Genomic DNA, 14,237 nt, shown 5'->3' on the forward strand with positions numbered 1-14,237 from the left:
TTAATTTCCTTTGCAATCAATCACATTATCTGTAATCATAGGCAAATAGCAATTTCATTCCTTCTTTCATAATCGTAAATCTCGTTCGTTTTCGCAGCTTTCGTTACTGACTAAGCAGTTCCGGCAGATGTCCTTGAATCGTTGCTGACTTGAAAGGGGAGGCTTCGCCTACTCTAATATTAAGTAAGCTAAGTTCTGGGGGATTATCATGTGATCATGCACTATCATGTTCAAATTCATTTCTTTATTTGAGAACTGTTTCCTTTTTTATCATACGTGAGTTTTATATCATCCAATACTTTTGCAGCATGTATTACGGTGGGCATACAATTTTTCCTCACAGTCTCTGTTAATAAGGTAAATTATATTAATTGTTTTCCTAATATAAAATGTCCAGCTACACCGGTGGCAGCTCTTCTTGGTCACGGTGTCTTCAGGGTCCTTAGTGCTACCAACCTCTGCTGGCCTCAGTACTGCTTTCGCTGGCTTGGGTCAACCCCCAGAGGGCGCCAGTGGCCAAACCAGACCTTCCTCTCCCTTTTAGCACTCCGCGCCCTCAAAATCAGTTTCATTCTGCCCTACACTTCTCCATTATCAAAAAAAAAAAAAAAAGCCCGAATCTTCTGGGTCATCGTTTATCACCTGCTCCTACTTCCCCATGGCTACATGTCTCCCAGCATGACCCAAACTTTCTTCCTCACTCTTAAAGTTTCTTCCATGGGGTAGAGTCAGCGAAATGCTCCACATCGTCAACCTCTTCTCTTAACTTCTTGAAGAACCTACCTTTGCCATTTTCCTTGGGCCTTCCCAAATGGTAGGTGTTTTTCTTCCATACTTCTCCTGTGATTCGTCCTAGAGTTAGGGGCGGTGGTTGTGGAGGCCGCATTTTACAGATGGCGGCGTTGCATAGCCCATCCCGTGTGCTCTTCGTGTGATGACGATGTTGACTCTCCTTCCTCGGGATGTGGGGTCTGTGTTCTCTTCTCTTCAACTTAGATGGACCTTTGTAACTGCTTCAGTCACCAGAATGGGGCAGAAGTTTTTCCACGTGACTTCTAAGGAGAGGTGATAAAAGGCAATGCGGCTTCTACCTAACTTTCTCGCTCTTTTGGGGTGCGTGCCCTTGGAACTCAGGCCCATGCTGGGAGGCAGCCCAGGCACCTGGACGGCCATGTGTGGATACTGCAGCTGACAGTCCAGCTAGGCTCGCAGCCGTTTGCCAGTATCAGAAAGTGCAATGAAACTTCACGGGGTGCAGCGCCCCCCGCCCCACCCCCCACCCCCCGCCGCCCCGAGCTCTGTTTTCTGGATGGGGCCCCAGACCTCATGAAGAGACATCACTGTCCCCTTTGTGGCTTGCCTGAATTCTTGACTCACAGAAACCATGAGAGATAATAAATGATTATTGTTGTTTTTAAGTTTTGAATCAATTTGTTCCACAACAATAAATAACTAATAGGGGTCCTTAATTTTCTCATTATCATTTCCAAATCCTTAATTATCCCAGCTTCCTCCCTATAAAACCCTAGATTCCGTGAAGCTCTTGCTCTCGGAGCATGTCATACGTGGCTCTCGTTTCTTGTTATCCCTCGCCCCTATGGTGTTTTAATTACTAATTTGTCACCTCCTCTTCTAACCACTCACGAGTCATCCTTTTGGGTTACGTCAGCATTCTCACAGCGTGCCCTGGGGCCTCTCATTTCCCGGAGGTCCCCGCTTCCAAGGCCCCTGTCCTCGGTCACGGTCAGCCACCCGTGCTTTCGCCCTCGGTGAGTTCATCGCCCCCAACTGCAAGTCCTTCGGAACCTCACCTTTGCGCATTCTGCTTTCTGACCACCGCTTACTCCCTCCGCACTCCAGCTTCGACGGCTTCCATCCTAATTGGCCTCCCAGTAAATTGACCCATGGCCTGTCACTGACCCTTAAATTCCGATCACGCCTCACTCGCTTTCTTTCCTGGCTTAGAGCTCCTCGTGCATCACCGTGATCACTTCGATATCTTCATTCCTGACAAAATCTCACACCTAGTTAATTACAATTCTCCATTAACTCTGCAACCAAGGAGGCGAGCGTAACCAGAGAAACACGTAGAACGATACTGGCTGGTCTCACGGGAGATTCGTGACCCGTACGCTTAAAAGCGTTGTGGCTGCTTCCTGCCGACGGTATCACCCTTCCTTCATCTTTTCCCGCTCCCTCTCTCCCAGACCTCTTTTTAGATCTCCAAAACCTCCTGCCCTCTCCTTGCTCTCAAGCAATAACTTTTTAAAAACTTATTTCTATGAGAAAATACAACAACAACAAAAAAATTAAATGAGAGCTTTAACGTCTCCCATACTGTTCTATCTGCATTCGTGTGTACATTTCCGCCTCACCTTTTATTACATGGAGTGAACTCCCGGCTCCTAAAACCGGCTCCTCTAGTTATGCGATTACGTCCAGTTTCTCTTTTTAACTAACGCACACACTTGCATTATCTCTTTTGTATCGCTAAATTTCCCCCGTGCTGGACCATTTCCATCAGCCTACATGTCTGCTCAAAACACTCATTAAAAAAAAAACCCTATTGACCCCATTATCTCTCTAGCAACGTGCTTCTTCTCTGCCCATTTATTTAGAACCAGATTTTGAAAATGTTTTCTGTACTTCCTTTCTGCAGCCCACCTTCTCTCATTCTTTCTTGAACCCATCCATTAAACTTCCACCCCTACTCTCCCACCGACATCTCACCCGACAGGGTTATCTGCGATCCCCGACTTGCCAATTCCCACGATTATTTCTTGTTCCACATCTGTCTACAAGTGGCAGGACGGTGCGTCTCAATTTGCTCTTCTGTTCTGGTTTAAAGGGAACAAACGTCCAGTTATAAGATGGATCAGTCCTGGGATCCCACGTACAGCATGGTGACACAGTGCGCGGTACTGCGTTGTGTACTTGCAGGTTGCTAAGAGCATAGGTCTTAAATGTTCTCACCCAACACATGAGAAGGTTGATATGTGAGGAGATGGATCTGCTCACCAAACTTCTCACGGTGAGCATTTTGCAACACGGGCATGTGTCAAGTCACATTGTACATCTTAAATCTATATGAGGTCTTGTCAATCAGATCTCAATAAAGTGGAGGAAAAAGGTGTCTTTACTTGGCTTCTGGGAACGACTTAAGTTAATCCCCCATCGCGAGGCATTTCTGCCAACCAATGTAGAACGCCTTGGGGGGAAACTCCCTTAGAGTCAGGACCCTCCAAGGAATTGTTAATGAGAGACCAGTTTAAAAAAAAAAAAAAGGAAGTATCTTTGTTCACATAAATGGAACATATGCTTTCATCTGTTACGAAGACACTGTCTCTTACAGGTGGACAAAGTAATCAAAGGAACAAGAATGATAAAAAAAAAAAAGGGGGATGAGTCACTGAGGAAGAGCAGTAACTCGGGTCATGACCGGGGGCATCAGCCAAGGAGTTTGAATATCTTCTTGTGTCTATGCAGAACCATGTACCAACCTACAGAGGAGTTCAAGGTTTAGTAAGAAGGTGCCAGGTTATACGACTATTTTGAAACTCGAAGACATTTGGGAGAGTTCCAGATGGCTCCGAGTTGAAATTGGGCGCCTGTTCCATTAAGTTCCAGGAGGGGCCTCGTGTTTGCTGGCTCTCGGGTCCCACTTCCATCTGCAGGTACGCGTGACGCGCTGTTGCTCAAGTGTGTTTGTCATACTGGAGCCTTCTAGATTGTGTTCAATTAAACAGCTCACCGGGCAGCACCGACGGCCTCCGATCCCATGAAACCACTCCCGCCTCGTTAAAATCTCATTTGTTATGGGCACTCAAAAGCAAAAGGTGCCTCCGAGGGAAAATTATTACTACTCATATTGCAACAGGAAATAACGCTCCCTATAAATCAAGACCAGCAGGGGCGTTCTTATTAAGAAGGGACACGCGGGTCAATTGCTAATTTCCCGTTGACAGTGTAACTTAGTGAGGCACGCTGTGCCCTCTCGGCGGCTGCTGACGGTTTCCAGAAAGAGCAGGGGTTGTTTTCCTCGGGCTCCATGAGGAGCGATCTTCAGTAGAAACAAAATCGTATCAAAGTTTTGAATATTATTAGATATTTTCTTTATTTTCAAACAGGCTTTATTGAGGTAGAATTGATATAGAAGAAACTGCATGTATTTAATGTGTACAGCTGGATGCTCATACATAGGCAAACGCCCATGGGACCATTATCATAATCAAGGTAACAGACACATCTAAGACCCGTCAAAGTTTCCCTGTGTTCCTTTGTGGGTTTCTTTCTTCCGGTTATTGATTTGATTTGATTTAATGTGCGTGCGCGCGCGCGCGCGTGTGTGTGTGTGTGTGCACGGGTGTATGTGTGTGTGTGGTAAGAACACGTAACGTGAGATCCACTCTCTTAACGGATTTTGAAGTAAAGGACACTGTTTATAACGACAGGTACGCATCGCATGGCAGATCTCTAGAATTCACTCATCCCCTATAGTCGCAACTTTCTAGCCAGAGGGCAACTCCCCGTCTCCCTGCTCCCCGACCTCTGGCAGCCACTTTGCTCTCTGAGTCTAGGAATCTGACAGTTTTTGATTCTTCGTGCAAGTGGAATCGTGCAGTATTTGCCTTTCTGTGACTGGTTGATTTCACACAGCACAATGTCCTCCAGGCTCACTATGCTGTTACAATGGCAGGGACTCCTTCAGTTTAAACGTCGAGTTATATGAATGGATGGATGGATGGATAGATAGATAGGTAGGCAGACAGATAGAGATGGATAATAGATAGATGATGATGATAGACAGGTGATAAATAAATAGATAGAACATAGATAAATAGAGATAGATGATAGATAGATATAGATACATATATCATATCATATACAGCATTTTCTTCAGGTGGACTCTGGACCCTGAGCTGTTTCCGTACCTTGGCTGTTGTGAATAACGCTGCAATGAACATGAGGTACAGATACGTCTTCAAGATTTTGATTTCATTTTTTTGGATCTATATCAAGAAATGGAATTGCTGGATCAGGTGGTAGTCTAATATTTTGGGGAACCCATTGTCAAGCTTTCATTTTTTATTTTTTTATAATTGCCATTCTAACAGGTGAAAGGTGATCGCTTATTGTAGTTTCGGTTCAGATTTCCTTAACGATTAGTAACGCTGAGCATCATTTCATGTACCTATTGGCCATTGGTGCGTCTTCTTTTGAGAAATGTCTATTCGAGTTCTTTGCCTATTTTTAAATTGGTTTGTTTATTTACTATTGACTTATGGGAGTTCCATATATATTTTGGATATTAACTCCTGATAAGATGCATGGTTTGCAAACAGTTCCCCCGTCTTGAAGACTGCCTGTGCATTCTGCTGCTTGTTCCCTTTGCAGAAGCTTTTTAGCCTGTAAAGACGGAACAGGTTTTCATCAGTCTGCACTGGCACTATTTTGGGATTTTCCGGTGCGAGTTGAGTTTAATCGAGGCACAACTGGTTTTCTTACTCAAGATCCCAGGGGGTTGCACTCTAGGGAAAAAAAAAAAACACTCATTGTCCTTTGCAAGGTTAGTATCTTCTTTTGCTATCTTAAAGGCTGATATAACTGGAATTAGGGAACATGCGAATGAGGCACTCATTGAATTTAAACCTTGATTCGGTCCCCAGGGAGGATGTGTGTGACCACTTCAGTCCTCACTTTTGCTTCATAGCCGGGCAAAACGCTAGGCTCAAGTTCATTACTCACCATGATTAATACAAGCAGTAGTGGGTTAATTCTGATATTTTTAATCCCGGCGCTCTGCAGCCGTTTTCCAGGTGAAGATAATGAAATGACACTTTTAATTTTTTTTATTTGAGCTTTGGAAACGCCTTCATGTACACTATCTCATTTGCTTCTTGCAGCCGCCACACGAGAGAGGCAGGGCAGGGCTCATAATTCCCACTGACAGATAAGGAAATTGGGAAGTAGGAAGGATGAGCGGCTCCTCACAGACGTGCTGCTTCTCTGGCGAAAGGCATCATTTTTGTAGAAAGCAGCACGTTGTGGGAGAAAAGACACCAGCTTAGGACACAGCGTCTGAGCGTCCTGTCTTTTCCCATCTTCGGCACTGTCCTGGCCATGTCATCGGAATTCCCCGAAGTCTGTGTCTTTAAATGAGCATGAGACACTTAAAATGAAACACGCCAAATAACAGTAATGCCTTACACACAAACCCAGATAATGAGTATGACGGGCAGAGAGCGAGGAAGGCCAAGAAACAGGGAACAGCGACAAGACCGGAGATAAAGACGCCGGAAATAGAGAGGGAAGCCACGTTTTATTACTACTCGTATTTATTTCCGTTGTTGGAACACCTCTTGGATGTACAATCGATCACAGACCTGTGGCGTTTTTAGTGGCAAGGAGCATATGGATGCTAGCATCCTGGACATTTTAACACCTGCGGTAGCACCTGTCACTTATTATCAGGAACAGGATGCGCAGGTGTCGTTTGGGGAGAGACACTTTGGAAACAGCCTGAGACGCGCAGCCCCGAGGCTTGCGTGATGTGATTGTGGATCGCAGTGTACTGGGGCGTGATGAGGAAGGGGGTCTCTCGGCTGGACCGGCGGTTATCCGGGAAGAATCGCTGTGCGTGGGACCAAGAGCTAGTGTGGCGCCGAGGCTCGGAGCTGCTGACTGCCTGTGTATACAATTTATTCTCTATTGGCAAAAGAGAGACGTTGAGAAGTTTTGAGCGAAGTCGTTCCACGCATTCGTTGGATGCATTCCCTGGTTTCCAACCAGATTTAACAAATGAAGTGCCTTTTTGCAATTCCGAACTATTTACAATACAGTTTGTGTACGATTCTAATTGGGTGCGTAGTCCTTAGTTTACTAGATGTTAACGATAATCGTGTAGACATCCCCCCAAACGCACAGGCCGGTGGCTCGTGGCGGTGGCGCGGGCAGCTAGGCCACCCTCGCGTCCTCTGCTGCGAGTCGCGCGCAGTCCCGGGAGGGCCCCGTCTCCGGACGAAACGGCGCCGCATCGTCGTCTCTTATTTCAGAGTCTCGTGTCGCTGACGCGTTCGTGCTGGCGCCAACAGCGTCCTCTCCCCCAGTTCTCATGCTATCACTGCGATTAGAGTTTTGTTTTTAGGCATCTTTGACTGAATTTCTTCTGGTCATCCCTTAAAAGTAGCCTCCCGGGGCTACCTTCATTTTTGTCCGATGCCAAGAGCCTAGTCTCATCTTGGTAATTGCATTTCTGTAAATTTGTTTCCCAACGCCCAAACACACCTTCTTCTCGAATTTATGAGAGTTCCTCTTTTTCACCTTCTCACTCCCGGAAAGAGTAAGAGACAGGTGATCAAATTAACATGTAACGGAAAGAGATGTCGCTCTCACCTAAAAGCATGCTTAATGTCTCTACAGTTAGGTGCAATTTTAGAAGCTTGTTTAAATCACTTTCATTTACTCCCCGCAAACCACAGATCATAAAACAGAAGGGCGCATCACAACAACCGTTTAAATGATGTGCCGTTGCTGGCCATTGAGAACATGCCAGAAACAGGTACGTGTCTGTGCTGAGGAATTCGGGAAAATGTACTGCTGGTGCCAATTTAAAGCTGAAATGAGGCTCTCGTGGAAAAAATAAGGCATTCCTGTCTCAGTACAGTAAAATATTTTAGATATGTCAGCCTCATCCATACCTGTCACTGAAGCGATACTTACACAAAATAGATGCTTTAAGAAAAATTTGCATGAGGTAGAGGTGGAAGTGAGCTTAGTTCCCAGGCAACCAAATGTGCACCTAACCCCTTCTGCAGAGTCTCGGAAATTCAAAATATGAGTCAAAATTAGAAGAGTTTGACTCTCTTTATGATTCCCCACGGTTCTTAGGCTGGCAAAGGTTGGGAACACCTGCAGGGAGTTAGAATACAAAGATCTCTGTCAAGCTTAGCTAAGGAATTCAGGATTTGCATAAACAACCTGGTCAATGCATCTCCGTTCTCTCCTTAAGCTTTCCTGCCTGTCTTTCCTCACTCCCTTCTTTTCTCTTTATTTACAAGCCTTGCATTTCTACTCTAGGCAGGAGCTACACTGCTGTTGGGGATACAGAGTTACAATTCAAGGGGCTTATGAAATGCACCGATAACTTCTATCTGAAGATGTATGATCCACATTTCCAAACCTTTGAATCTGAGATGCAGGCAACATGAATTCTTATAGCAAAGGCATTCTTAACTCTGCATGATGTTGAAACACATACAATGGTGTGCTTCAAGGGCTCATTGCTTATTGTTACAGTTTTTTTGCATACTTATTGTCATCATAAAAATTTTAGTAGTATGAAGTTTTAATGTATATTTTGCATCTCGATGGGTGAAGATTTAAATGTCGTTTGGCTTGATTTTTAGTTGAAGGCGCTGACCTCGGGACTTAATTTGTAAGATTGGCCTATCCCCCCCAGTAAAGCTGAGTTAGCCATTCAAAATTTTGAGTATATCTTGATTTTCTTTTTGAAACACAGCAAAGTGTGTTAACATATTCGAAAGCATCTGAGTCACTCTTTTATTTTTAGTTAATAGATTTTAGACAAATTTTAGGTTTACAGGAAATCGAGCAGAAGGTCTAAGATATACAGAGGGCTGAGATATACTTCAGCCCTCTGTATATTTTATCGACTACTTCATTATTGCTTATTTATAATGCTTTATTCTTAGTATTTTTCCACCAACTTTTTTCATTTAATTGTTTCATCCACCTAGAATATTCATGGGTTCATAATGATCGGTGACTATGCGACCACTTTTTGATTGAACCATAATTACGGATTGACTAATTTCACTTTTCCAGTTGCTTTCATATAACCTTCATCGTGCATTGTTTTTTACACTCCTGAGTACTTTCTGGAACATTCATTGTGTTCCATTTGTCCTTCTGCCAATATCCGGACCCAAACCACATTATTTTAATTCTTGTACTTTCATTATCTGGGAGGTTAACTCTCCATTCACTACTCTTTAAAAATTTCCTATGGGTATTTTCCCTCATTTCTCTAAGATTACGTTTAAAGTCATTTGGCAAAATTCTAAAAATGAAAACAAAACAAAACAAAACTTAGCTAGGATATGTTTAAAAATGCATGGCTAGGAAAGAATGGTCATCTTTATAAAGACTCATTTTGGAACATGATATGGTTTCCAATTAATTTTTCTTGTGTGCTCTCAGTATATAGATTTTAGTTTTCTTCATTTAGGTCTGACATCTTTCTTGATATTATTATTCTTATTGATGTGTGTGTTCTCAGTGTGAATGCATTTCTTTTTCCATTATTATTCTAACTGGTATAAAGGAAAGTGTTATTTTGGTAAATTAATATTTATATTTTATGATATTATCGTTAATGACTAGCCCTAAAATGTCCATTTACCCCTTTGTGCTTTTCAGCAGATAATTATTTGCCTTCAAGTTATGATAATTATATTTTTCTTTCAAATTTTTCTTTCTTATCTTTGTGTTTTGCACCGGTTTGATTATGAGATCAGTGTTAAATATCAAACAACAATAACAGTGATCCCGATTATGTTTCTTAGCTTAATAAAGTGTTTTCAGTGTGTAAATGTTAATTATGTGTTTTCTTGTTAAAGATAGATTTTATTCATTTTCTTGGGGATGTATCTTTCAAATTGAAGTTTACAAAGAATTTTCTTTTTAAAAACTTCATTATGTATCATTTACTGTCTATAGAGGCGCTCGCTAAATCACCTTATTTCACCTTGTATTAATATATACGCTTGGGCTCGATGATGAGGCTCCCAGGCTGCCGCACTTCCGGGTCCCCAAGTTGCCCATAGGAGACACCAGTGCCGAGCCCGTGACCCGACACCGTTCCCGGGGGACCTGGCAGGGCTGGTTGATTCCACTGGATTCTTTCCATCACGGAGCAGGTGACCGTTGGTTGTGTCTGGACCAGACGAGCGTTCTGCACCCAGAGTCCCCGCCCTCGGGCCCTGCACTTGCCAGCACAGAGGAGGTGGTGCCTCCATCAGGCGACAAACAGTGGCTTCATTAAACTGGAGGTTGAGATTGCCACTTGCCAGTTTAAGCAATCCTGCCACCCAACCTACTAGAGATGATCACAGGCACGTCGTAGGTCATACGCTTGTATAACTATTACTCTCTGATCTCTCGTTATGTCTTAACATTTTTTTCCTTCCACTTTTTCCAAGTCGCTCGCCCAGAATTTTGCCTCTTTTATTACTCGTTCAAACAACTTTCTCCTGTATCTGCTCTCTAAGGTTTTTCTATTATAGCTTTCGATGTATTTTATTTATTTTTATATTTCTCCTTATCCTCTGGTCCATTTAAATGGCGTGTTTTTACCTTCTTGTGTTGAGAATATAATTTACATAATTTTTCTTGTTTTATAATAAAACATTTAAGAATGCCGATTTTTCTCAAATTCAGATTTATGTTTACAAAGTGTTGGTTTTATTGTTATTGCTTTCTTTTATTTTTAATGAGATTGAATATTTTCATGAATATTGGCTATTTGTATTTCTTCCTTGAAAAAATTTGATTATTTGCCTCCCCCCTTTTTAAAGCTGAGATTTTTTTTCTTTTGCTTACTGATTTAAGTCTTAAAAAATATGAAAGGATATTGATTTGGGCATATTATGTATATGTCAAAGTGGTTTTTCCCTTAGTTCTTCTTTGGATTTTGTCTTTGAAACGACATAAATTTTAAATTTTATGCTGCAATTTAATTTACTCTTTACTCACTTTATTTTGCTGGAATTTCACCCCTCAAATAGTTAAGAAATTATTATTCTGAGAGTGCCCGAAGGACTATTTTTTCCAGGGATTCGAATGTTGTCTTCACCATATGCTCTTTAATACACACTGTAACTGTTCGAACAAGTGTATATATGATTTCGACTGTCAAATATCTGTCATCAGATATTTCTAGCTGAGTTTTGTCTGTCTTCTAGATATCTGAAGAGAATAGACTTTCCTGGCTGCAAAATCACCTATAAGTTGCATTTAAACGTTTTCCTTTACGGAGAAGTAATTCCTGATGACACTGTGAGGTGGGCTGATGACGCGGTGGGAATACGGAGGCGGGGCGTGACGTTTCATGCACCTTCAGGACCTTCTCAGACACTTTCTTCCTTCTGTGCGATGGCTGGACTTCGCGAGGGACACCAAGTCCCAGCGGGTCACATCACCGCCTGGTGGCCCATCTTGATTTAATTTCTACCAGCGGGCAGTGGTAAATGGTTTCTTAGACGTAGAGGAGTAGGTAGCCACAGAAAACATGGCTTTCCTACTGGAGTCTAGTGCTGTTTATGGCAACTCCTCTGGCAGGAGTTTTGGCAGGACCTGGAGGGGGTCCTGGTGTGGTCACAAGGGACTTTGAGCGCCGTTGACCTGCAGGGCTGTGAGTTCTGGGGAACAGAGCCACCCCTTCATGGACTGGCCAGAGGAAAGGCCTTCTTTCCCTCTGGTTTGCACCCACACCTGGCTTGCACGTCCCTCAGCAGCACAACACACTGGTGTGTGTTGTTTCCAAAACCCTCACATGCCCGTGAACCTCGGGACTGTTTCTTAGCGTTAGAAGAGAGAAGGCGTGACATATTTCTCCACTTTTGAAATTTTCTACCATGCTGCAGACACCGATTCAATTTTCCGTTCTCGAATTCTGTGTACGTGGAATGTTACCATCTGTACCTCCTTATGTCTTTAATCAATCAAGTATCGATTATGGCTTTGAGATTCATTTGTGATGTTGAAAGTAGCCCTAGTTCATTTATTTCCCTTGCCCTCTAGTATATCCTTCTAGGAACATGCCATTTACTTACATATTCTACTATTAATGGTCATTTGTGTTTTTCTCAACTACGAATCATTAAAATGCTTCTAAGAACCTTGTTATATGACAGATTTGCATGGGACAATGGGTTTCATTGTCTGGTCCCTCATTCCCAGCTGTAAAGGGAAACTACTCAATGTGTCATAATTTAACATGGGGTTTGCTACAGTTTTGAAAATACCCATTACCCAGGTAAGGAAGGACCTTTCTATTCCTAGTTTTCCAAGAGTTTCTAATCAGGAATGGACGTTGAATTTCAACAAACGCCTTTTTCTTTCCACTGAGTTCTACGCACGCTCTTCCCTTCCACTGATGCTGTAGCAGAAGGTGCTGTGGTCCAGACCCCACGGGCCTCAGCACCTCAGTGTATTCGCACGAACACCCCGCTGCCCACGTCTGTGGTTCTGTTCCCAGTGACCGTCCTAGGAGTTGCAGAAGGCTCTTCTGCTCGTGCACAAGGCAGGCTGGAGGTGCCTGGAAATAAACCCTACTTCTCTCTTCCTCTCCACAGGGTCGGACAGCCTCACGCGTTGTCCTTTGGATGGGGGTAACTCAGGTGTGTGTTTCATACCACTTACTTAGTCTCCCCGTGGGATGGGACTCCAGGGGCCCACAGCGACAGCTGGCTGGATAATGCACACTGTCTTCTCTTCCCTGTCTTATTTCCTATTCTTCTGCTCATGGTTCCGGAACGTCTCAGATAAATCAATGAGACTCGAATCCTGGTCTCGCTGCCTGCCTCTGGGGACTATGATCTAAGATTATTGAGGATCCTATTGTTGGATTTTCCAACTTTGCATTCCTGAAATGAACCGTGTCTGTTCTATGTGATGTATTGTGTGTGGGTGGGTTTGTTTTGTTATTATTCTGTCGATGATTTTTGCACCTATTCCCACGAGTTAGATCAGCTTGGGATTGTCCCTTCTCTCACTGTCATTGTCAGGCTGTCTAGCTACGTCATGCTGGTCTCATAAAATGAATCGGAGAGTGTGCCATGTTGTTGTAGTCACTGGAATAGTGACTACAATCCTGTGAAGGATTGGGATAATTACTTGAACGTTTAAAGGTCTGCTTAACGCCATCATGGTCCTATATTTTTATAGTTTATTTTCCACCCTGTAGAGTATATGTACATTATTAAAACCTCCAGGGTGCTGTTCCATCCTTACCTCCAGGTCTTACCAACATGGTGCCATCAATATCATAGGGCCACAGGACGTCCGAGGGCTCAGTGGGGAGGACTAAATTGTGGCTCTGACCTGGAGAGTCAATGTAACTTTGAAGCAAATGGCATAGAGACACTTTCATCCCTGCTGGGTTAAAAAAAGATCCTTTTATTTATTCTAATTGCAATAAAGTAGAAAACTACAAAGTTATTAACTGCACGACAGCTCTGCTAATTCGCTCCACAAAGTAGCTATTTTTGGAGCAGCAACTCTAGTTGAATTCGGCACCTAATTATGCTTATGATAACTCAATACTTGACTGTCTTCTGTACTACCAAAGACAGAGGTAAATGCTTTATCCATGACTTTAATAGTGTCACAATTCTGTCATTGTTTTTTTATGAACTATTTTGGTAAAGAGGAGAAATTCGAGGGTTCTTCAAAAACAGATAGCCGTTACTTATGTGACAGGGGACCCATGTAAAGTTCCTAAAGGTATACATTTCAATTGTATTTTTAGGAGCTGGGGAAATAATTGCAGGTAGATATAGCAGTCTCCACGCACCAACGATGAATCGTGATGAATAGTCTATTAATTCTCTGCCTATTACATCTTGGACCCAAAGATATGGTATTAGTCCTGAGTCGTAACATGGCAACGTCTAGATAGTTCTTTCTTTGATGCACAGATACTCCCCAAATGTCTCGGCTCCCTTTGGGGGAGGCTGAGAGTGATATGCTCAGTATGCACCTAAAATATTACCGTGACCGGTGATCCCTTCAACAAAATCGACACTGGTGACGGGTTTGGATGAGGAGTGTGGCTCAAAATTCTATTTTGAAGAAATGGAGGACTTTTCTTAGAAGGTGATCACACAAATCAAGTGTGACTTCACGAAGGTGGCCCCTCTGTTTCCTTCCTGGAGATGCCACAGTCAATCGCCACTTCGAAACTGGCTCGGACGATGCCGGTCGCCTTCCTGGGTTGTTTCTCATCACAGGCGCCACGCACGTCCTTCCTTCAGCGATAAAGGCCACGCCCAGCATCTTCCACCACGTCCTGGCGTCTGAGGACCGCAGCGGAGGTGAACTGCGAACGTGCTGGCGTGCAGCTCAGGCTTCCGCAGAACGGGGTGTCTTCTGGAGGACCTCGTCGGTGACAATAAAAGGAGCCGAGACGTTTGGGGGGATCACCGTGCATCGAAGAA

Source organism: Rousettus aegyptiacus, unplaced genomic scaffold, assembly GCF_014176215.1.
Source record: "Rousettus aegyptiacus isolate mRouAeg1 unplaced genomic scaffold, mRouAeg1.p scaffold_m13_p_13, whole genome shotgun sequence".
Classification (NCBI taxonomy): Eukaryota; Metazoa; Chordata; class Mammalia; order Chiroptera; family Pteropodidae; genus Rousettus; species Rousettus aegyptiacus.